This window comes from Lissotriton helveticus, chromosome 12 (assembly GCF_964261635.1).
Source record: "Lissotriton helveticus chromosome 12, aLisHel1.1, whole genome shotgun sequence".
NCBI classification, from domain to species: domain Eukaryota; kingdom Metazoa; phylum Chordata; class Amphibia; order Caudata; family Salamandridae; genus Lissotriton; species Lissotriton helveticus.
The window spans coordinates 288,994,405-289,021,309 of NC_136073.1; positions in this window are offsets into that span (position 1 = coordinate 288,994,405).

Sequence of the window (26,905 nt, forward strand, 5' to 3'; positions counted from 1 at the left end):
AAGTACTCTTTTATTTTTCCTTTGTATTTATAATGTTTACGTATTTATGCATGTCTTTATAATTGGTCCAACAATCCTAATACCTTCCTTTTCCCTCTACCATTACATAATCTCCTACCGTTGACATTTTAGAATGTTCCTGTTAACAGTTTAGAATGTTGAGAGAAAGTCCCTCAGAGTGCCCTCAGGAGAGCTTGGTTTTAGGACGAATAAAGATTTCTCTTCACTCATCTTGTGTCTAGAACTGCAATACGGGTTAACATACTATATTATTTGAGAGTAAATGTCTAATTTTTTTATCATCTTGAATTGGTTTTACATTAGAATAGTTTTTTTTTTAAAGTAGCTTTATTCGGTAACAATATAGAGACCATAAAAGCACATGTTAAAATACAAATACAAATTTCATTTGATTCATTAAGTGCGTAAATACATTGAATTAAAAATGAATTAAAGACAGAATAATTAAAAAAAGAGGTATATATATAAAAAGCCGAATATGCCACTGATTTCATAACCGGAAACAAACACTCTAGTTCATTGATAATCTGAATCTTAAAACACATTTTAAAAACACTGAAACGCTAAAAAGAGTGACCTCATCCTCCAACATTTGCAATCTTAACAGGGCTGGTCTGCACTGTCTTAGACCCCAGCTTTTGAGTAAATTAATAATGTACCGTCTCCTGATTGAGGTATAAAATTTGCAAAACATAATACAGTGTAAAGTCGATTGTTGTGATACATCGTTACAAGGACAAAGGGGCAGGGGTTCTGACCAAATGTTCACCTCCGGAAAAGTCACCAGTCTGAAGAAACTGCCCCCCTGAAACGGGTGAGCAGCATCCGGGTAAAACAACTTAATGTGAGTATTAAATATTTCTGTAAGCCAGGACCATCTAGCAACATATGGTTATGAATAACAGATGATTTCTTACCCCCCTGATGCCACCTGGTATCTTCCAGGTAAGTAAGACAGGCCTCTTTCAGTTTCTGCCTTGAGACGCCTGCCATACTAGAAGGATTATCAAAGTAGTCCTGATGGCCTATAGCTATTAAAAGGCGTCTCACATACCTTAACCAGTCTATTTTCATGCACCCTTGATGAGCCATACAATCGCTGATAATGTCCCTATTTAGCCCCGTCTCCTGTGAGACCCAAACCCTGTGCCACAACAAGACCGGGCTCACCTTGATGAGGTCCGACACATAAAGTATGCCCAGTTCTTTATGACAGACGTATGTGGAGGTTGACTTTGGTACTGCTAGTAGGTACCGTAGAAATGCGTTTTCACACGCCTGGATTTTACTTGTATCCGTGATACCCCAAACGCCTGCCCCATAGATTGCTGTGGACACACATTTTGCCTTATAAATATCAATAAGGATTTTTACCGGTCGACCTCCTAATTTTGTAGCAAAATTTTGCACGGCGCCAATTGCACGGGAAAAAGCTAGTTTTCGAGCAGTTGCCACTGTGGCCCAGGTCCCATTGTTGTCGAAATTAATGCCTAAGTAAGAGAAGGTTTTTGTTGTGTCGATCTTTACCCCCGCCAAAAAAATATTACAACCCATCTTACTTTTCCTTGGGCAGTACATGCTAAAAGTCTTGCTGGTATTAATTTTTAAGCCCCGTGCTCCCATAAAGTCAGAAAAAGAGTTACATGACCTCTGGAGACCCAGTTGCGTGCGTGCCATAATGACCGCATCGCCCGCATATAACAGGATTAGAACTGGTTTCCCTTTTACCTGTGGATAATCATGCCTATTTTCAGTCAAATGGGATGCTATATTGTTTATATATAGATTAAATAAAAACGGTGGCAATATGCATCCCTGTCGGACGCCTTTTTTAATTGGGAATTTAGAAGAATTGTTAAAAAGTGGCTGCCTCACAGGAAATCAAAATTACCAACATTACAAAGTGAAGCTGTTTATCCTTTTAAATCTACACACATATATTAATTTCATTTCTAATATGAAATATTCCTTTTTAAAATGCACAAAACCCTACTTTTTTGGTACAGGGCAGTTTCAGTCATATTGTACGTAACAACAAGCTGCTTGACTTCAACACTCAATGTTAAAAAAGGCTACATAAATACAAAAGCTTTTTGGAGTGAGTATTCAAGTATTAAAACACAAACAATTTTTTTTATTTCTTTATTGAATTTCAGAATTAGTAAGCATCATTGCTGCCATGCAAGGCAGTACAGTTAAAGAACCGCAAATAAATAAATAAATAAATAAATAAACACAACTTTTGTGATTGGGCTTCGAATTCAGTGTCAGCTTATGAAGACTTAACATGGTCGTGCTCTGAACAGTGCATATGACAGATTAACGAACATACTCAGTAGTGCTATGGGGTGTCAGCTTGGGCCTGTAGTAACAGATATTGCCTTAATGGTTCCCAAATGTCTCTTGGTCGTGATGTTGTAGGTAATTCTTCAGCGTATAATTCCAGGTTTTCTTTACAATACACCATATCCTTAAGCCATCCCTCCACCCACGGTGCCAATCGACTCTCCCAGGTTAATGCAATTCGTCTTTTTGCCAGTAAGAGAGCGATTCTAGCACATTTTCCTAGTGCGCTCTTCAACTGGGGCACATAATCAAGCAGACAGACATGAGGAGTACATGGTATAGAGATTTCCGTCATTGTATGTATACTCCTTAGCACCTCCTCCCAGTACTGTAATACTAGCTTACAGTGCCATGCCAGATGATAGAAATCGTCTTCCACCTGACCACAACGTTTGCATTTACTTAACTCTCTTAGGCCAAATTTGTACAGTTTAAGGGGAGTGTGGTATATTTGGTGAATTAATTTAAGGTGGATAATGCGTAAATTACCATTGGGTGTGAGTTGGCCAGTTAGTGTGCATACTTGTTCCCATTCGAGCAGTGTCAGAGGAGGGTCAAGTATGGTATTCCATCCCTCCAAACTTTTGTCTGGCATTGTAACCCCTTCGTCTTTCAATGTTTTGTATAGTTTGGTGGTCAATTTCTGCCTGGTGGGGACCACTAATAATAGTTGCAATGCATTAAGCGTAGGGGGTTTGTCAGGAAAGGACGTGTAATGGTCTTTAATAGCTAATTTCAGACGATGACATGTAAATTGGAAAAGCTGAGTGGGGTTGGTGTTATACGTAAGATCTTCCGCCATGATGAAATGTCCCTCGGGGTACAGATCCTGCATGTGAACAAAGCCAGCTTCTTTAAGTGAATGCTTAGGACCTGCTTCCCGAGCAACGGATAGTGCCGCGTGATGCGCCAAGGGCAGGACCGGAGCATATATAGGGAGTTTGTCTGCCATTTTTCCAGTAGCCTGCCAGGCCGCAATTGTAGTGTTCATGTTGTCTCTACAGGTGTGCGTTATCACACCAGCCAAGGGTGTAGGGAATGCGTCTCCCTCCTCCACCGCAACATGTGGGGTGAAGACATGGGGACGAAACCAATAGCAGGCATATTGGGCCTGTGCGCAAAGATAATATACATAAAAGTCTGGCACTCCAAAGCCCCTCTCGTATAATTCTATGTTCGAGTGTTCCAGCTTATTCTAGCCTGTTTGCCCCCCCATACAAGTCTGAGTAGTTGGGTTTGGATTGTCGCAAAAATGTACTTGGTAAGTTTGATGCGGATGTTGCAAAAGAGATAGAGGAAACGCGGCAGGATAGTCATTTTTATAACTGCAATGCAGTCGGCTAAGGACAGCGGAAGATGCATCCATCTATTCAACTGATTTTCGAGGGTTGTGTATGCGTGGCCATGGTTCTCCCTAATCACAACCCTTGGATTGCGATGCACCCATACCCTGAGATATTTGACCGGATCAGTGGTCCATATTAAAGGATATTCCATTGATGGGGTGGGGGGGCAGTGCTTATAGTTAGAGGGATCATGACCGATTTATCCCAATTAATCGTAAGGCCAGAGAAGAGGTCGAATCGGATATATGCACAGAGGACGGGTGAGAGATGTTGTTGTGGTTCGCAAAGAAACAGAACCAAGTCGTCTGCATATAGGCAGATGCCGTCAGGGCGATGATTAAAATTTAGGCCGATTTCCTATGTCTCTGTCGAATTATGCATGCTAGTGGCTCCAGCATGAGAGCAAATAAAAGAGGCGACAGGGGACATCCCTGTCGGGTGCCTCTTTCTATTTTAAATGGTTCTGATGTGAGGCCTCCCACTCTCACCCGTGCTGAGGTGTCGGTGTATAAGATATTTATCCATCGTATCAAAATGCCCGGGAATCCCATCAGTTTTAAAATGTGGAACATATAACTCCATTCAATGGAGTCAAATGCCTTAGCCGCATCTAGCATAACCGCAGCTGCAGACATGTCTGGGTTTAACACATGAACCATAGCGAAGAGGGTTCGGAGGTTATGGGATGTGGAACCCTCCGGTATAAATCCGGATTGGTCAGGCAATACCAGGCAGGGCATCAGGGGTTGAATTCTGGTGGCCAAGACCTGTGCCAATTTCTTCGCGTCCGGATTTATCAGCGATAAGGGGAGGTATGACTTACACTGAGATGGCGTTTTGTCTTTTTTAAGAAGCCCAATGATTAGGGCTTGCCTGAGGGAGGGGGTAATATGCTGGACTCGTGAGCTTCCGCGTACATTTCCAATATGTACGCGGTAAGGAGATCCGCATATTTCTTATAGAATTCAGCTGTTAGGCCATCAGGCCATGGAGCTTTCTTGTTAAGGAGAGAAAGTATGGCAGCTTTGATATCAGATTCATCCATAGGTTGGCTTAGATACTCACGGTGTTCGTCTGCCAGCCACGGCCAGGCTATGTCTGATAGATAATGATCCAGGTTGTCCCTGTCCAGATTACCTCGTGACTTATACATTTCCGTAGAACAGTCATGAAACAATTTGTTGGGGTGTGAAATGATCCACACCGTGGATATCTGTTATCTTGTCGATTTGGCGGTGATCAGTTCCGAATTCTATTCAGGAAGCTAGGTATCTTCCTAGGTGTCCCCCCTCCCCATATGCCCTAGCCACATGACGGTGCAAGATATGTCGCGCTTCGGATTCTGCTAACGTATCATATTCAGCCAGAAGCGCACTAATCCGGGCCAGAATGGAGGCTGATGGTGCAGCCGAATATTGTTTTTCTAAGTCCCCGAGCTCTGTCTCTGTCTTGGAGAGTTGACCCCTGATGTCATGTAGTATACATGAAGTTGTACTAATGCAAACCCCTCTCACTGTAACCTTAAAGGCTGCCCAGAGTGTAGCCGCGCTTTCTACCGAGCCCACATTTAATTCAAAATATTGCGTGATTGCCTTCCCAATAGTGTCAGCGTTAAGCCATGTGAAGGGATGGTGTTGGTGTGTAGTAATATGTAGTTCCAAGCGTATAGGATTATGATCAGACAGGGTGTGTGGTAGGTCACGTACGTGCGTGACCCATCCATTCGCTGGCTCACTTAGCAGCCAGTAGTCTAAATGAGATCAACTGTTGTATGCCGGGGCAGCGTGTGTACCCTCTCTAACATGGGTGTTCTGAAGGCGCCATACATCCACCAGACCCAGATCTGACATGGCGTCCCTAACACACTGAGCGATCCTGATGGTGTGTGCACCGATCGGGTTGGATTTGTCCATATGTGGGTCCAGGTGCGTGTTAAAATCGCCCCCCGCCCATAGGATTTCTGCTTCTGGTAAGGTGTCTAGGATATTAAGCAACTGCACAAAAGGCTGTGGGTCATCTACCACTGGTCCTTGTATGTTAACAATTGTCATCAGTGATATTCCCAGTTTACCCTGCACTATAGCCCAGCGCCCCTCATTATCAGTGTGCGTATGGAGAGGTGTAAAAAGTATGCCTCTTTTAATTAAGATGATTACTCCTCTGGTGTATGTAGAGAATGACGAAGCAAGTTTGTAACCGGCCCATTTGCGTGCTATTGTAGTTTCTGTCAACTTTGTTAAATGTGTTTCCTGTAAGAGATCTAGTTGGACCTTGTGTCTATCCAGGTAGGCGAACACCTGACAAATCTTTTTGGGGGTGTTTAACCCTCGAATATTCCAAGTCAGGCAGGTGTATTTATCTCGCATTTGCAATCAGTGGGAGAACGAGCCCAGTCAAAGCGTGTGTCAGAGCATAGTCATTTGCATTTTTAAATAAGCATTGTAGCTGAAATGAAAACCCAATCACAATAAACATACCCCTATAAAAACGATAGAGACCCCCCACCCATTTCAGCAACCCCAATTTGCCAAAGCCATTTTCCAACAATTCAAACTTCCCAATACAGAAAACATATCTGTGCTTTGCAGTTTGGGGTACACCCATTCGGGGACGTAGTGGCTCATTCCGCTCCCAGGTGAAATGGGGAGGGGGCCGCCGTACTAGTTATAGACCTCCTGGTAGGGACCAGTAATCATTACAACAATAAATTTCCCGCTGGAATAGGCCTCATCTCGGGAGGGCCACAACTAATAGTTAAATCAATACCTGTGTGTAATTTTAGACTTTAGCTGTGGATATAATAAACCTGTAAAGTGAAAATGTTAGTAATAGACATCTTACACAAATAACAGCTTAAAATATGCAATATCCATGTATTCTGGCATGTGCTCCCTGAATTGTGCGCACAGTGGCAGTGCACAATTTGTGATATGACACATATTGAGCTGTTTGAACATAGGTAGCATCACATTGTCCTGTAGCGTATTTCTGCTTACATACACCCCTTCCCTCAATTGGGTTTGAGTTCCCCCTCCTCCCTCCTCACATCCGCAAGGAGGAGAACTTCGCCAGATTCAGGAGAAGCATCAAGACCTGGTTGTTTGAGAAATAATATCTGTATGCTCTAATTCATCATACTATTCCTTACAGTGTCTCGGCGCCGGGAAACCCTTGTTGGATAGCTGTGCGCCTTATAAGTGTATAAAATAAATAAATAAATAAATAAAAGTTCTCAGGGTGCTTAGCTGTGGCAGATACACCAATCATCAATGTCTGACGTATCTGGATGAGCCTGCTTTTTACTTAGTAAAGATTTTGCAAAGTCCATGGCCTGTTTTGGACTGGTGAACATTTTACCTTACCGTCTGTGCCGATGCGAAAGCGAGCCAGGTAAAGCATGGTGTATGAGAACTGTTCAGCTAGGAGCAGTTTTTTGACTCCTTGAAATTCTTTCCGCACTGATTGAACTGCAGCTGTAAAGTCTGGGTAAAAAGAAAGAGTGTTCCCTTGGTAGTTTATGGTGCCCTTTTAGCGAGTGATACGCAGCACTGCATCTCGATCTCTGAAATTTAGCAGACGCGTAATAATTGACCTGGGTGGTGTGCCAGGAGGGGGGCGAGTTGTCAAAGATCTGTGGGCACGCTCTACAATCAGTAGATTGGATATGCTATCAGCTCCACATATGTCTCGGAGCATATTCTCGATGTATGTTTCCAGCTTACCCACGTTTGTGGATTCCGGCAGGCCTAAAATGCGCACGTTATTGCGTCGAGAGTGCACCTCAAGGTCCTCGTTTTAGGCCTGTATCACTGCCAGAAGTTTTTCAATGTCTGTTGTTTTAGCTCCTACCTAATGCAGATTATCTTCGTTGGTGGAAATGCGCTGTTCCACCTCACAAAGTCTGACAGCCTGCCCGTCTAGCTTGGATGACTTATGGTCCATCTGACCATTAAGTGCTTCTATTTTTCTGTTGATTGTAGGCTAGCCTGTATAACGGCTAACATTTTTTCCAAGGCTGTGGGGGCCTGAGGGACAGAGTCAGTTTCTGAATCAGAGACTGCAGTTTGAGATGGATCTGCGCATCTCAAAGTTTATAAGTGGTTGATTCTTCTCTGGCTTGCCCATGGGGGTGGACGTAGGGTGGCGTAAAAAGTAGTTCTTGTCAGGGTGTGCGGTCTTTGCCAGTTGTGTGCCACCAGTCAAGCAATACGTGAGCGCTGTTTAGTGAGGGCAGTATGGAGCAAGTAAGCAAACTAATTTAGCGCACAGTAGCAAAAATCACCTGAATTGCTTTGCCTCTTGAGGTGGAGATTTGCAGCGCGCCATTTGTGAATAGGGTCTGTATTCAAACAATCCTGAGTTTATATTACATGAAAACAGAGCACGGGCACAACTGCAATCTGCTAAAGCTCGTTAGTGGGCAGCGTGCCGTTATAGAGGGCCTTCCACATACGCAGTAAACAGTAATGCAGGCTCTCTGTATACTGCGTCACAAAATGGTTGCTTGGGATCAATAGTGTGCACAAGCCCTGTTGAGCGAGTTGGCAGTTCTGAGGGCTCCCTACATGTACAAGAAGGGATAATTTAACAATCCTGTGTGCTAGCAGTTGCCGTCAGCAGACCAGCCTAGACACGTTATAAAGCCCCATGTGCAATTTCTATCAGTACTCGAAACAAACTTGGTTCCCGAGCAACATAAATACAATATTTAATGAGAAATATCAGTCCAAAGAAGGTTCTCTAGATCGTATCTTTCAGAAAAAAGTCTTTATTTCCAAGACACAGATTTCAGTCAGTGATCCAGCGTAGTTGGGATCATCCAAAGTAGCCAAACAAAAAACAGCCAACACGTGTTTCATCTTGGGAAGATACCCAAAGACTTCCTCAGGGCTACAAAAAAGGAAAATACCACATAAGTTGTATTCAGTATAAGTTATAATCCATAGGTAAACCTAAGAGACACCAAAGAAAAAACACCTCAAGTATGATTGTAAATGACGTAAGGAAAGGTGATCAGTGCAGAAAGAACTGGAGGTGAGAAAGGAACACAGATGAAGATAGAGGTCACCAGAGAAAGTAGAAATAAGTTAAAGACCATTGGCCACCACAAAGTCCCGTTATACAGTTCTACAGCCATCCCAAAAGTTATGGGGTTACCCTATGCAGTGAGTTGTATTAACGTAACATACGGGTAATACGGGAATCTCATCCTAAGATTGATAAATCCCATAGTCAATAAGGGTTAGTCATAAAATCTATAAGACTCACCGAAAGGATTTTATCAAGATCACATCAAGATTGTTTCACCATATTATTGTACAGTCTCATCTAGTGATATTCTAAAGAGAAAAGAAAAGAAGTGCAACACAAGATGAGTTTCATGCTCCACTTTATATAAATTCAAAGATAATTTTTAAGATTTTAGTTTTAAAATTATTCGATTCTTAAGACTTTTCTAAAAAAAGTTGCCTCATTATGCCTAGGGGCATATTTATTGTCACATAAGGCACAATATATTAGTATTCAATCATATATGTTGATGCGCTCGAAGAAGGGGGACACAGCAAACTATAAAGATGCATTGAGGCTAGTTCAATAGCGTAAGTATATTGGGAAACCTCAATTATCATATCACCCCAGTATATTACTAGGATTCGTTTTTTATTATGGTTAGTTTTTGTATTGGAACCAATTGTGTGAAGAGAGGAACATCAAATCGTACCTCTCCAGTATATATGTTCACTTATGATAGCATATACCTCAGATAAGTAGTGTAGTTCCAACAAATATAGTACATTCCAAATAACTTCAAGTTGAGGTCTCATCTTAAACTAAATAAAGCGATGCTCGCCATAAATCTTCTAAGTCTAAGGATTTAGTAAATATGTATTTAGTTCAAAATAGAGCGTTTTTTTTGTATAAACCAACGATTTAGACAGACAATCATTTATAATATTATTATTTCAGCTTCTTAATAGATTCTGTTGTAACCATCAAAAAGAAGCAACAGGACATCCCTATTTGCAGGATTATCTCACCCGATTGTAATATTCACCATTGAAGGACTGGAAGGACAGGTCCAAAGTAAGTTGTTGATATGAATTATAAATCTAAAACAAAAAAATATATAAGCCTCATAAGCTGTTTATAATAACAGATATAGAATATCCCAGATAAAATCGGAATTATTAAAATCGCATGAGCATATTCAAATTTGAGTTCCCCCCCTTTCACGAAGGCAGCAATCTTGCCAACATTGAATCATAGTGACATATTCATTTTGTCTTATTTTATTCTCGGCAGAAATGTGAGCGCCATCTCAGTTCCATACTGCATCACAAGTTAATGAAAGCCGAACTAATAAATTCAGCGTATAGACATCGATAAATCATGTCATCTCATTCCCTACAGAGGAGCACAGTCAAAACATAGTAATTGGGTCTAATCTTTTTGGCAAGTTTAATCGCCAGCTCAGTTATATACGGCATCACGAATCTGATAGACGTAAAACTAGTAGAATCAGCGTACCGGCATCGGGAAGAACCATATGATTTCATTCCCTTACAATAACCATAGCCACAAACTAGCAGTTGGGTCTAATGCTTACCAGGTCCCGGAGAGTACTCCCGCCATATTCGAGTGTCATGGATTAGTAAACCGAGTGCCTGTTAGCAGCAATTTAAATACCAAATACCCCGCCTTTGCTGTTCTGTCGCTAAAAATAAAGGGCGGACTGCTGTGTAACGCGTTTTTAAAGAGACGCCACAGAAACAGCCAGCGCCATCTTAGAACGGAATATACGCGATCTTTATTTATATAGTAGCAAACTAAGTACGAACTAGCTTTATGTATTATGTGCACAATAAGTTTTTAGTATATCTTTTATATAGACTTGCAAGCCATGTTCAGTTCACTTATGCTCTTTTATAACAATTTTTATATGTCTATTTTCGTAATATAGCCTGCAAACTTAGTATTTAGATCTAGTACAAGGGGGGGGGGGGGGTGGCTCTTGCGCTAATCCAGTTCTAAATCGTTTTTCTGGATATGCATAAAATAATCATATATCCCCAAACTAGAATATTTACTATTCCCTAGATTAGTAATAAAAGACGGCTTGAGTCAAAGAGAAGGTAAGGAAGAGCAAGGGAAAGGAGAGTAAAGAGTATTATATAAAGCACAATATTGTATAGTGCCCAAATATATAACATTACTAATAATGAAGGTTTTTTTAGGATCTAACAAAAACAATATAAATCGATCACAATTTCACAGAAACATTAGGCAATGGTACATTTCAAAAATAATATTACATTTGCCCTTCTGCGTTTTTGGGGCACAGCATAGATGGTTCATCAGATATTTACAAACCCTTTAGAAGAGAGAGGAGAAGAGACAATATAGTACATGTGAGTCTCATTTAAGTGTAGACCAGACATTTTTGTCACTATTTTCCATCTGATGTTATACAGATATAGAGGCTTAAGCTACACATCAAGGAAAGAGTGAAATTCATGATCTACATTAATTCCGCACTCTACAGCACGTAACCTCAAAATCCAGCGAGCCTCACACTGTCTCAATTTGAGCATTCTATCACCACCTCGAGCATCATTATATACAACCTCAATGCCAAAAAATCTATCAGTACTCACTGTGCGGCGAGTGCTTGTTCGTGGGTCAATGCAGTAGCATCGATCTCTTTAGTTCACGTGCTCCTACGCCTGTGCCAGACGAAAGATCAGTCCACTTGTGATATCAGACAAGGTCCACTCCGATCAGCTAGGCCTGCGCCACCTCCGTCACACTTGCAGTGTTGTACACGCCAAATTCCGCCAGATCTCTGTATGTGACAGCGATGGCATCCGCCGCGTCCAGCTAGGTGACAGTGAGTGGGAAGCAGCTTCCACGGCTCGCAGTGTTCGGGCCAAGCCGCTGGCAAGTTCCAGCCGGCCGTGATGTGCGTGCGCGAGCGCCCCAGGTCGGCCTCGATCCACCTTCCGTAACGGGCCGCTAGGCGCTCGCAGCGGGCAGGCCCCCGAACCAGCAGGCAGTGTAAATCGTAGCTCACTGGTGTTGGCGGTTCCAGCGCAGGGTGCAGTGCAGGCTCTGGCCGCAATGTTGGGCTCACCATCGTTCCTCACTACGCTGTAGTCAGTTTTGCCGAGGCCCGTCCAGCCGCCATCATGTTTGCGGGCATATACGTCGCAGGTTGCTCTTTGGGCAAATCCGAGTTGCTGATCCTCACCAAATCGCACCAGTCGATGCCTCAGGACTAGGTACCCACCATTGGACCAAAAAGACGTCTATTGGTCACCGCAGGAGCAGGATATTGTCAGGATATTAACGGGGGCCAGCTGAGCTGCACTACAGTGCGGCCATCTTGCCGTGCGCCAAGTCACGCTCCCCCCAAAAAAACCACAAACTAAAATTACTGCTTAATTAGATTATAATGCCCCTTGTTAAATGAGATTATATTATTTTATCTTTGCAATATTAGACTTGTAATCTGGTATTTACAATGGAAAAATACAAGTTTGAGTAGCAGAATCCAAAGAAATAACATGCCAGGATTAACTTCCACCCAGCAAGTGGGGTCCTACTCTGTAAGACTCATTACCACAGGCCTTAATGCTTCTTCATATATATGTCTTTTTGCTAAGACTGCAAACATGTATTGGGATCAGACCATTGCAAATACAGTAGCCCTGGCAAGAAGTATTTTTTTTCTGTTTACCTATTCATTGAATGAATGTAATAAAAAATAACAAAGTACAAGTTGGCATACATAACCAAATGAAATTTCAACCATTATGCCATTTTATACTACACTAATAAAACATATTTTTATCTTACTGCTATGATTGCTTCCGGAGCTAAGAGTTGTTACTCTCCATACGGATAATATTTTGGACATCATCCACATAGCCATAAAACTGAAATCCAGAAGAGGCAATTTTTCATATTCTCTTGACGAAGGTGGAGACACGCCCACACGTGAGACCACGCCCACCCGCAGGCATTCTTAAGCGCTGACTACGAGCGCTGACTACGAGCGCACCATTTGAATGTGTGTTGACCTCTGAGGCAGAAGCCGGAGGACTTGTTCCTTTTTAAAATTGTATTTTCTGTCTTTTTAAAAACAAAATACTCACTCTCACGAGCACTCTCCACCGCGCCGAGCAATCTCCCGCATACCCCCTGACACAGCGGATCCTATCGCTGCACCAGGGATTTCCCTCTACCGCCATCGCGGCTCGAAGGCGGAGACACGCCCACACGTGAGACCACGCCCTCTCCCCTCCCTTCAAATGTGCCAGCCACGCAAGCGCAGCGGGAGCGCCGTTTGCGCGCCGAAGGCGCGCTTAAGGCAAGCCCGTCTGCGCCCGTCCGCGCTCGAACGGGCTCAGGGCTACAATCCCTGCCGGAACAAGCTCCCACTAGGGTAATATACTCGCGCCGAGACCTTCTCAGTCTCAGACCCACCAACAACAGCACCTGCAACTATGTTCATGACCTAGACGGTCAATTCACTAGCTGCACAATTTGCCACCCAGCCCAGCTACAACTATCCATTCCACGCGTCTCTCACCCGGGCCTTAAACTTGCCTCATTGAACTGCAGGTCACTCCCCATGCATGCCCTGCTCATTAACCACCTAATAGAAGACCACGAACTAGACATTCTATTCCTCACGGAAACGTGGATCACCGACCACTCGGACTCGGACGTGGTCTTAGCCCTTCCCCCGGACTATAATATCCGGTCCCAACAACGTCCATCTGGCAGAGGAGGCGGACTGGCCATCCTCTACAGGAATCATTTTTCCTGTAGAACCTACGATGCCCACATCTTGGACTCTGAAAGCCTTCATTTCACCATCCAGCTAGCACCGACTAGCACGCTGTCAGGCCTCCTAGTTTATCGCTCCCCTGGCCACTATGGCCCGTTTGCTAGCGCCCTCTTAGAGTCAATAGCTTCTTTGGCCCATTCCACCTCCAATTTCACTATACTAGGAGACCTAAACATCCATTTCGACGACCCCCTTGACATTGGGGCAGCCGATTTGATCATTGACCTGGCGGCCTATGGCCTCATACTTACCAACTCCGGAGCCACACACACTAAGGGTCATTTACTAGACCCTGTGTTTACTAACCTCCACACCCTACAAACCAAAGAGTCCCTCCCCCTCCCGTGGACGGACCATTTTTTGGTCCCCTTCCGCTTACCAGGGGATTTTAGGAAACCCCATAAACCCGCCACCTATACTAGGGATAGAGCATGGTCCAGACTTTCGGCTGAGGATTGGGCCAAAGCCCTGGACCAGGCAACCCCTAGTCCATCGGAGGACCCAGCCACCGCGGACAGAAAGTTCAGGGAGTGGATCTCCACCTCACTCGACTCCATCCTCCCCATAAAAACCCGTGAGGATAAAAATGGGAAAACTGGGTCAGCTCCATGGTACAGCCCGGAACTAAGAACTCTCCGCATTGAGTGTAAAAAAACGGAGCGACTATGGAGAAGGGACTGGCTCCATACTAACAAGGACGCCTACCGTAGGTCGGTGAGATCTTACAAAGCCGCCTTGAGGTTCACCAAAGCCGCATATTATGACACCAGAATAAGTAATGCCACCAACTCAGCGAGAGAATCTTACCTCATCGCCAAAGAACTGCTGAAAATACCGGCGCCCCCTTCTTACAATTGATCTTCGCCGGACAGAAGCGATGAACTGGCAACCTACTTCGACTCTAAAATCACCCGTATCCTAGTCTCCCTCCCGCCTCCTAGTCTACCTAATCACATGGACTTTGACGCACTCACCAATCAGACAGGAAATATACTGCCCCCACAACTCACTGCCTTTAGGGCAGTATCATTGGACGAAGTAGGATCAGCCCTGGCCAAACTGAATAGCGGCTCCCCCCTTGACCCCGTACCTATCAGATTCCTGAAAGCAGTCGTTCCCACTATCCTCCCCACCATCACGGAACTCATCAACATCTCGCTATCCCAGGGCTCTGTTCCACCGAGCTGGAAGAGCGCTGTAGTTAAGGCTCTTCTCAAAAAGCCCCAACTAGACCCCTCCGACTTGGCCAATTATCGGCCAATCTCGCTCCTCCCCAGTATCAGCAAAATAGCCGAGAAACTGGTAAACGTCCAACTGTCCCAGTTCCTTGAATCAAACAACCTTCTACGTCGGTCCCAAACTGGGTTCCGCCCTGGCCACGGTACAGACACCGCCCTCCTCGCTGTCATCGAGGAAGCTAGGTGCATTCTGGACTCAGGAGGGTCAGTGGCAGTGATCCTCCTGGACCTCAGTGCAGCCTTTGACACGGTGAATCACTGTGTCCTACTCCACCGGCTGGCCGTGGTGGGACTCGCGGACACGGCGCTTGCGTGGATAGAATCTCTCCTATCAGGCCGCTCTTTCCAGGTATGGGACGGCAATTCCCGCTCAGCCCCTTTCCCCCTCACTAGTGGAGTTCCCCAGGGGTCGTCATTAAGCCCTACTTTGTTCAACGCTTATATGGCCCCCCTTGAGGATGTCGTCTCCCCTTTCGGAATCAAGATAGTGAGCTATGCGGACGACACGCAACTGGTCGTCTCACTCTCTCATCTTGACAATCACCCGGACAATCTGTTGAACTGCCTCCAGGAAATCCACCACTGGATGTGCGAGTCATCATTGAAGCTCAACGGATCGAAAACCGAAGTCATGCTCATGGGCAAGAAATGGTCCACCATCCCACCTTCGGTCTGGCCAGACGCTTTCGGTGAGGTGCCCTCCCCGAAACCAGAAATCAAGACCTTGGGAGTCTGGCTTGAACCGGAGTTGTCCATGAAGACCCAGGCAGCCAAAACAGCAGGCACCTGCTTCGGACTTATGCGTTCCATCCGTAAAATCCTCCCACTACTCCCGCCCCTATCTAGGAAACTCTTGATTCAAGGTTTGATCCTTGCCCGGCTAGACTATAGCAATGCTGTCTATCTGGGAGCCCCTGAATCTACCCTGGCCAAACTCCAGCGAACTCAAAACGCGGCAGCCCGGCTCCTTATGGGCCTCCCTTCCAGAACCTCTGCCAGACCAGCGCTGAAGGCCCTACATTGGCTTCCAGTGCGGCAGAGGGTAGAATTCAAGGTGATGTGCACTGCCCACAAACTCCTCAATGGTCTTGGCCCTTCTATCCTGCGAGACATGGTCACCCCCTACAAGGCCCCTAGACTCCTACGCCCTGACAACGAACGCTTGGCCACCGTCCCGAGATTCAGGAAGGCACGCACTGGCGGTAGACGGTTCGCAGTAAAAGCATCTGCAGGATGGAACTCACTCCCCCGCTGCCTGCGACTGGAACCCTGCCACCTCCTCTTCCGTAAAAAACTGAAAACTCTGCTTTTCCCCAAATAAGCTCCCCTTCCCCCTCTGGTCTCCACTTGTATCATTAGCGCGGGGATGCCTCCGGGTCACCAGGCGCTTTATAAATCGCTAAATAAATAAATAAATAAATAATCAGAACTGCCAAATATATTTAAAAGAATAGGGCTGAGAGCAGACCCCTGAGGAACACCACAGGTAATGTATTTAAAGACTGAGCGAAAGGTTGCCATCTGAACTGCTTGCGCTCTGTTTTCCATGAAACATTCACACCATGTGAGTGGCTCGTCTCTTAAGCCATTAGTGAAAGTCTATTAAAAAAGACAGCATGGGAGACCGTATCAAAGGAGGCAGACAAATCAAGAAGGATATGTGCAGCTGAGCTTCCTGCATCCAACATCATACATATATCTTGTGTAGCTGCCTTGAGTACGGTTTCAGTGCTAATACAGGATTTTAAATCCAGATTGTTGCTTATTTAACACACAATTTTTCTCACAGTAAGAAGCTAACTGTAATACCACCCAACTTTCCAGGATTTTTGAAAAAAGTGGGAGAAGAGAGATAGGCCAGTAGTTTGAGGAAACGTTAGGATCTAGTGTTTTTTTTCTAAATGAACATAACTAATGCAGATTTGCAGGCAGTTGGTGCCAGCCCACTCTTTAGAGAATTAATACACATCATAGTTATCCAGGTAGAAAGAAAGGATGCCAACTCCTTAAAAATCTTAATAGGATTAGGGTCAAGAGGAGAACCTGCTCTAATCATAGAGATTCTAGATATCACCTCCTCTTCAATGCTAAGACTGAAATATGTCTACAAACCACTTGTGTGTCCTAAGTTCTAATTTATAAGCCTCTCTCCTGGCTTCTGAGTAATTATGTCTCCAGAGTCTCTCAAGCCTTTTACATTTCATTTTGGCCTGAGTCAGGTCTTGGGTATACGACAGCGGTTTATGGTATATAATCCTACTTTTAAGTGACAACATTTCTTCAAGTATCCCTCAATCCAATGGTTGAACTGCTCAATGGTCTGAATGAATATTCGGTTTAGATTTTCGTAAGCAGTCCCTTGTCAGGAACGCTTCATTTTGGCGCAGACCCAATAGCAAGTGCTTGTGGGAGGTTGCGATTGAGGAGTATCTCCAGCCTTATGCAGTCAGCTATAAATCATCTTGTGGGCAGACCATAGAACCTCTTCCACAGCCTCAATGGTAATCTGCCCCTCTCTAGCATAAATGTGGTCCAACATGTGGCCTGCGTTAGGGTGGGCTATTGAACAAACTATTTCAGTTCGAAAACCGAACAGATGTTAACAATCTGAGAGGTATTAATGTCCACATCATTGTCATAGTGAATATTCAGGTCCCCCACTACCACCAATAATTTACATTATCTCTTGAAATGAGCTATTGAAGTTCTTAATAGGGTCAGGAGGTCTGTACAGTAATATAAACTTCACTAAACATTTACGGTTTACTATTAGTGATAAAGCTAGTAATTCTGCATCTACTTATATGAATCTATAATATTAAAAATATAACGACAATTAGAAAATCTATTAATAAAACAAATCATAAATTTGATTGAAATCTCCCAAAACATTTGATTGACATTTTAAATCATCATCAATTTTTGTTTACTATCCATACCTGAATGAAACATCTGTTGAGGTAGGGCTAATTACACACATTAGGGTTAGAGGAACTTTGTCCATCAAAACATCTATCAATTACCCTGTGTATCCTGATCTTGAGAAATAATGTGTAGTTGATTGGATTTATGAAACAAAATGATAACACCATTATTATTTGCACAGGGCAAGTGAACAAAAAACATTTGCCTCAGATAAATGTGTTTCTTGTAAAATAGTAATCTAAATTTTATATCTAGATAAAAGTGGAAACATTTTTGGATGTTTGATATGATTATTAAGCTCTTTCATTCAATTTAGTTATTCCTGTCATTTACAACAGGAAATATCAGAAGTACCACAAACCAATGGATCCAAAATATATTAAGCACAAAAACAGTACCAAATGAACAAAAGAAAATCAGAGAACAAAGAAGAAAACAACTGTAACAACTGTAACACAAAAAGAGGAGAGACATATGTAAATAAGAGAAACAAGAACAATATTAAGAACATACTCTCAAACAGTTATAAAGTAAGAAAAAACAGAAAGACATGCCTAACTCAGAGATTTGGAAGACAGGGATGGTGAATGTCTTAAGAAATGGAGACATTGCCTCCAGTGGAACTACCACTAGTGTAATCAAGATATTGATGACAACACGAGACACTACTATAAAACATATGCTTAATCAGAAAATCAACCACAATTATAACACAAAGACAAGAATGAAATCAAGTAAACAATGACCCATACAAAATGTGACTTAAATCAAATTTAGGGACAACTATTTAATCTTCTGTTTGACTGCAAAGATTTGAGCAGATCAATGAATTTATTAAAATAGACAAAGATTAAAAGTCCATAACGTGCAATAAGGTCTCGCAAAGCAGCTCATGAAAGATGTTGTTTTTTCTTAAATACCTTGAGCATCTTCATTAAGTCTCTAAATTCAATGAAGTGAATAATAATTCCCTTTGCCTTAGCACTGGCTACTGTGAAATCTGTATTTTTCTCCAATCTATGTGCTCTTTGAATGTTAAGCTCAGCCAATTCAGGAGCTGTTTAGAAGCTTTTATGTAAAACATAAACAATTAGATCATGTCATTCACTTCTACGCCCTCAGGAACACATGTAGACTATTTCTTTTGTGCTTGTTTTTTCAGTCCTACTCATGACTTATAAGCACCCCCATTCTTTCTCAAGTGTAACAACTTGGACCATGACATTTTCTGCATTACAGACCCTTTCTTCCACATCTGAGAGTCTGGTTTAAAGAATGGACTATCTATTCTCAATCCAATTCAATTATTTATTTGTTTCTTCAGTGAATTGTCTGTAGGCTCTTTTTTCTTCCAAGAATATATCCATTGTAGGAGAAGGATTAGCTTTGATGGCTGAATTCTTTTTTTCACCCATTTAGCGTAAGAATTGAGTGAGCTGGTTTCTTTTTTGCTCCCCATATTGCGAGATAGCGACTAATCTCTGTAAATTTGAGCATTCAGTCTTTTATATTATTTACAGATGATGAATGATCCATGTTAAGCTACAAGTCTTTAGTAGAAAGCAGCACAAGACTATCCAAATGGACGTTTTTTAGGTTGAGGGAAAGCAAGATGACAGTCACGTGAGGCGGTCGTAATGCAGCTCTCCAACCAGTTGCCAGGCTAAACAGGGTAAACAAGCTATGAAGTAACCCAGCGGAATATGCTTTTGGAAGCCTTGGCAGAATATTTGCGTACGACTATTCAGCAATTAATACTTGGTGGCAAGAGTTGGAGCGGCGCACTAATACAAGGAGAGTTTATATGTGGTTGGATCTGCGGTAAATCGCGTTGACTTGACCGTTGTTGCGGGTGCGACTTGGCCCTCGTATCGTAAAGCGGCCGGCACTGGAGTAGGTAGCCAGTGTCTGCGATGTGCCAGATCCCGGTGGGCTCAGGAGCAGAGTCAGCAAGTAATACAGCACCATGCCAGAGAGGGGAAGGTGGCCCCTGCCCTCTCAATGAACTGCTAATTCCACAGTTCTGGAGCTTCTACATGGTCCAACAGGCATGACAGGAAGTCTGCGGCAGTCGGTGACAGGCGAGGGTAGCCTGGTGACAAGTGAGTCACCCCAGTTACTACCAGAAGTACTGCCAACGGATTTAACAGAGCCCGAACTTAATGGAAGTGCTATAGGTGGGGAAAAAAATCTGCAGGATCTACAGACTTTTGAAGGCAAGGTAAATTATGTTTCTATTATGTTACCGTTTGTGGGAGATTCTGAAATGCCTACATAAGAACTTACTGGTCCTACATTACATCCAGCGATTGGGCATAAAAGCAAAAACAGATGTAGGAGAGATGGAATTGAGGGACAAAGGAGGCCTATGCCTCAATTCGAAAGCCACAGATAATGGGAAACCCACCTTGATTAATGTACCTCTCCAAAATCAAAATCTGCATTCCTCAGGTATACAGCATAAGTTTAAGAAAAGCATGCAGGTTGGAGTGCGTATGGCTGGGTCTGACCTTGATACCAATGTTTGTTTCTTTTCCTTGTATGGATGGGACAGAATGGTCCGTAGATGGTTCTAGGTTGCTTACTGAGTCTGGCAATAGTGACAGCGCTCAAATGATTTAACTGGCAGTGCTCCTCTCACAACAGCTTGGAAAGTGGGTCAAAATAATGGTTGGCATGCTACAGGTGAAAAGGGCCTCAAGTGGACTATTCACCAACAGAGCAGTTGGTGGGTGCCATGCCAAAAACTCCCCAAGAGATTCTCAGTACAAACCACCCTACTTTAGATTCTATCTTCCAAAGCATTATGTCCCATTGGGAGGAAACTTGTTTGGATGGTCGCAGATCACAGGCAGACCACAGGCAGCAATATGCACGTTACAAGGGGTGGTGCACAAGGTGGCCAAATCATGCAATGATACAGTGAAGTGCCTGACAGACCTCGAACCTAGGGCCACTGCTTTGGAAACTGATGTTGCTGGAGTTCGTGGTCAGGAGGAGGCTTGTGAATCTCAGCTAATTAACATCCCATGGAATTTGGAGGACCAAGAGAATTATCAAAGGTGCAACATTTTGCAGGTGCTTGGCATTTCAGAAGGTAAAGAAGGGTCAGATGTCCGCTCATTTATGGTGAATTTGTTTTGCCAGGTGTTCCCGAAACTAGAAGAATGAAACTGGGCACTGGATATTCAGCGGGCCCATTGGGTTCCTTTTGTGCAAGAACAGCCGACTAGGAAAGATGGGAAGCCACAGGCGCTTCTGGTATATATTGGAAACTTTCTTTTGAGACAGTCAATATTCGAGAAGGCTATGCCAGAAGCTAAGTGCTCCTTGGGGGACTGTTCTTTTTTTATTCAGCCCAATTTTGACCATAAACTGTTCAGAGGCAATGGCCTTTACAACAACTAATCAAACCGTGGACGTATTTTTAAATATAAGTTTACTCTTTTTGACTCTACCCATATAATGGGAAATATGTCCAAAGAGCAAGGAAACTTGAAAAAACACAGGGAGCTAGCGGGCAGGTAGCACAACATTATTTGTCAATTAAGTTGCCATAGCTTATAAAGTTGAAATTAGAACATCAGAGGCCAAGGTAGTCCATTAAGATAAGCAGGCCTGCTTCCTTTAGCCAGCAATAGGGATGTCATAAAGCATTCATAGTATTGTAGAAAGTATAGCTGGAAGAATATCTAGTTTGTGACCCTTGTCCAAAATAAATTATATTGCCCTCTCTGCTGCTGCTAATGTAATTACAGAAGAAATAAGAAAGTCCCAGAAAATGCTAATGAGATAGGGTATGCTAGAAATATAAGGCAAATAGCCTTATCGAATGCTCACTTCATCACAAAATGGAAGCTGTACCTGACTTGGCCTTAAAAAGTTCTAATAAACTGGAAAAGCTAGATAAATAGTCACCATATTTTACAAATGTTGTGGTTTGGTTGCTCCCCCACCCCCCAGGAATTAAGGCTGTACAATGTCAATTATTCTTGCAGCCACAGAGCATAATTACATTTCTGCTCCTGCTCCAGAGCTTCAACTGCTCCCGGCCATTCTACCTGGCTTCCAAGACACCCTCACTAAGAAGTGCTGGTAGTCACTAACAGTATAGTAGCATCTGTCCGCTCGAGGTTGGAGATGGGCTGCTTTCCAGAGTTAAGTGATTTGCTTTTAAGCTATCAACACAGGATGGTCAATAAATGATCATTCATCATTCTGATGTTCAGGACATGGCATAATTCATATTAAACATGTCTTAAAAACACGGAGACCCCCTCTCCCTGTCAAATCGCTAAATGTGTTTGTGATGCTTCCCAGTAAGTCTTCACCTAAGAGCATGATCAGGCCATGTGTATGAATCCAGCACTTCTTACTCTGACCCTGGGACACGTTTTGCAACCTTGTATTTAGTTTATAGGGTCATCTTGGGGTTAAGCAGGTCTAATGAAGGTAGTTAAATTGGATGTATTCGAAGCAAGCGTTTCTGGACACTCTCAAAACTAGGCGCAGACCCCAGTGGTAGCTGCAGATCCCATGTTAAGGTTCAGCTTTTCATTGCCATATCTATCAAATGAGGCTGGGGAGTTTCTCCGGCCATAACAGTACCCCAGTCAGCAGTTTATTCGGTTATTTGGTGTCATAGTTTTTTTTACCAGATATGCAGGTTCTGTAGTTTTCATTACAGCCATCAATCTTGTTATCCACTGGAGTTGGGCTGCCAGACAACCTTTCTCAAGGTCCCTCACTCCCACCCTCCCTATATGGGCTGCTTCTTTTTTTACTGGCCGACAGGTTTTTTTCCCTTCTCCATGTTATTTCTAATAGTAACGTATCCAATTATTTGCACTTGGATAATTACAAAATAATAAAGAAGGCTAGGTAGAGCAAGCTTCATAGTCAGGGTTACTCTGCTAGACATCAGTCCCGGGAGACATTTTCAAAGCTGCTCTCATCCATAAGGGACGTTAATTCACTCTTATAAGAAGTTTCTGTAATATCTTCTGTTATTCTTTATACCTAGACACTTGAATAGTTGAATATGTGTGGGGCCCGTTGCATATCGGTGCCAGCGAGGAGAACCCCGCGTTTAAGCAATGCATTTTCTCAGTGGAAACAACCATGATTGAGCCCTATTCATTTACAACCTTGAGAACTGATTCAGTTCATCAAATCTTCAAATGAGTGGTGGTAATTGCTGTTGTCAGAAATATAAAGAAGTATAACGTCTGTGCATAAACATACCTTTTGTGTTGTGTGGTGTGTCTTAATCCCTCCATTTAACCACTAAGCCAGCTTTTCCATTGCTATCCTATATATTAAAGGTGATAGGGGCACTCCTAGCATCTGCCACACTAGACAGGCCAGCTGTCTGATATCAGGCCTCTGTTTTTGCACCCTCGCTGTTAGAAGGGACTGCAGCAGTCTTAGCCATTTCAGAAATTGCTTGGATAAATGGCCAACCAGTTGTATTGAATGTATTTTCCATGTCGACTGAGGACACTGCTGTGCCTGGTATATTATCAAGGATGTTACCCAATATATGAACATTTTTCTCTAGGATGGGTGATGTGCTCCTATCAGGGAAAAAGCTAAGTTGATCTAGATATATTATTCCTGAATGACTGTCAAGTTGGGTTGCTACATTTTCTGTAGTCTGTATTTAACAAGGAGAGTAGGCAGTATGGGGACACTTCCAATGTCTGGCATGGGGAGCACCACAACCAGAGCACCTTTCTCATGAGAGCTTTTATAGTATTTCTTCATAGGGGAGGGGGAGCACACTGCCTCTTATCCCAGCACAGTTCACCCCATTGCATCCTGATAAATGCAGTAAGCTTACTTTCAAAGTTGCTGTAGTCTTTCACCAAAGTTGGTGCAGGTAGTGCTGTTATCTCTATAATAGTATTTCTTCATATTCGGCATAGAATTCAGCTGGTAGGCCATAGGTACATTGCGTTTTCCCCCATTCAGTGATTTAATGGTATTTTTAAATCCACTAACGTGAGTGGGGCTTCCAGCAGATCTTTGTTTTCAGCTGAGAGGGAAAGTGTTCTCGCTCTTTCTCAGAGCTCATGTGGTTTGCATTTCTGTGTTGTGGCAGTATTCAATAAGGTATTGTAGCCACAGAATATTGTACTTAGCTTTCATTTCATGATGTTGGTCTGTCCATTTTTTCTTTCACTATACATTCTAACATGTGACCAGGTTTGTCCCCCTCTGTATTTTGAAAGTATGTTCACAATAAACCAAAAATCTCATCCTCTGAAGTATCAGCATGTTTCTCTTTGGTTGCTACTGATTGAATGCTGTGGGGATATCATTATTTAACAACATCTCTTCTCTCTGGTGAGCTTCTTCTCTCATTAGCTCTCTTGAGAATCTACAAACCATTGTAATGCATATTTCTTTCACTCAATGGTGACCGGCATAGATTGGGGTGGCAGGGCAGGGGGGCGGGAGGGAGGTGGTAAAGGAAAAAACAGAAAACTCACCAGCTCGCCGTGTCTCTCCTCGTCGTCCCGCATCTTCGTCCCTCCGTCCGGTACAGCGAGCTTCCAGGCTCCCCTAAGCCAAATACAACCCTGCAATGCAGCGTTATGAATGGTCTGAGTGCCGTGGTTCGGTGTTCTGACGGGGAGTGGGAACCTGGACCTGGACATGTTCTCCACGCCGGCTCTAATGCAGCCTGTAGAGAACATGCAAAGTACGCATGACTGTTTGACCTGAGAGGGGCAGCCAATCAGGCATTGCACACTCACAGAGTGCCCACCACTCCAACCCCCTGCTTTGAGAGCAGAACAGCTCCGCCCGCCCGCAAAGACGCCGCAGCAGGATAAATAAAATGATAATAACAAGTTAGCATTTTATTTTTCCTTTATTTCCACTGTTGAGAGCAGTGGGGCAACGCTCCTCCGCCTTAGCAAAGGAGCCACCACTCCTTTCACTATACCATTGTAATGCATATTCCTCTCGCTACCACTGTAAATTCTTCCTCGAGCATTCTGTAATTTATGACTGAATAGATTCTCAGTGAAGTCATTCATGAACTTGTTACTAAAGACCGGTTATGGAGTGAGTGCGGCTGTAATTTTCAAGGGATATGGTTGTCGGTATCCTACCCACTTGAGTGTGCAAAGTAAAATTGATTGGTCTGACAGTGCTCTATCCAGACATTCAATGTTGCAAACATCTCCAAACTAGTGTGAAGAGACTAGGGTTGATGTTTGTTATCGGTATTCTGCCAGTTAGTGGCTGGATTCATGAGATGTGTTTGGATTCATGATTGTAGCCATGGATGTGGTGTGATGTGAGACAAGGGAGCACAAGAGTTGGGTGCGGCAAGGAGAGACGTCAGAGCTCAGAGGTGGCTGTTGGCCGATTACCACTCACTGGTCAGATCCTACCCGAGGCCCCGTTGACCACAAGGAGTCTGAGAGTAAGGAGCCTCTCATTTGTCTTGGTCTCGGTCTGAGACGCGGGCTGTGGGACCCACTGGGCTAGTAGGGGCTGGGGGAGACGAGGGACGTGCCACAACTCTCAATACTTGACAGGTATGAGAACTGTGGGCCAGAGCTGGAAGGCTCACTGGACATCCCCTGCTCCTGCTCCACATTTGTCCCCCTCGTACCCCGGCATTCTTTCTTGGTTTTGCCAAGCTTTAACCATCTCCACCTATATCACTTCAATCCCTGAGACTGTGAGACATGGTAGAGCAGACTGCATGTGCTGTGTGGAGGTGGCCACCATTAGCCATTATCCAAAAAGGCCTAAAGGCCCAAGGGATTAACGGACAATTGAGGCTCAATCTACTGACTGGTTTAATTTGGCAGCTTGCCTTGGATGCTTGGAGACTGGGACGTGAGACAAGAGGTGGTTGTAGGGTGGTTGTTTAGTGACACCACACTGGGCTGAGCCAGGCCACACGGAAACAGCCCTACTACGTTGGGGTGAGGTTTGTGAGCCTGGTGCTTCCTCCCCCTACCACTCAAAGTAATTCTGCAACCCTCCAAGAAATTTAAAACAACAGTCGGACCAATCATCTACAGCACAAGTGGGCACCAAAGGCATTTCTTCCATTGAGATACAGACACAAGAGGAGGGGTGTTAGTAGGGAAAGCCTGATTAACAATCCTAGTAAAAATTAAAACAGGAAAAATCAGGCAACAGCTTGTCCAGGAATGTTTGAACCAAAAGAGTAATACCAGAAACTCAAAGGCAGCCAATTTAACTAAACCAAGTGCATGTCAGGGTAGTCCATTGATATCGCCAACACAGAACGTTCTGGAAAAGCGTACCTGAACCATCAATTCACCTTTCTTAAGAACCTGGCAGCAGTGATCTACTCAACATCAGAAAACCTGAAGGACCTTTCAATTCCACTAACTCCTCAAAAAACTGAACCAATATTGAAATGAGACCTGGTGTAGTCTTGAACCAGCAATGAATTTAAAAGTAATTTCACCCAAAAATTATGATACAATAGAAGCCCAGGTTCAGGCTCCAAATTAATCTCATTTGACTCCCAGCCCACAGTTAGTTAATTGTACTTCCATTGATCACATGGAGGAGGAAGACAACTCTCGACTCTCGATTTCAGTATCAAATAATATGGACCTTGTTCCGGCCATGGAAGTTAAAACAATAAATTTGGCTGACGCTACCAAAGGACAAGAGCAACGTGCAACCAATGTACCAACTACATCATTACAAGCTATATAAGAAGAATTTTCTGAAGCCCAAAACTCATATCCAAGATCCTGGCATATTTCCAACTAAAGCTTTCTGGTGACATAGTTATAATCTCCCCATACTGCATCCAAACAAACACAAGTAGAATAACAAGAACACCACAGAATACGGCAAAGAACCAATCTCACTGGAATTTATGCTCAAAAGCAGAGAATATCTTGGGTATTTATGATTCATTGTTAAACGCATTACAAGCCTCAAATGAGGCCCTCAACCTGCAGTCGGATAAGTTGTACATTCAAATATATTTCATGAATCTGATGTCCTCACATATCTCTGGCATTAATGCTAAGCAGGAAAAAGTACCAGACTTAATAGTTGGGTTCAAAAAATCAATCCACCACTACAAACAAACTGAGCTTGTGTCCTTATTATTGAGAATTTAAGAACCCTACCTGCCATCTTGACAAGTATTATAGAATGGA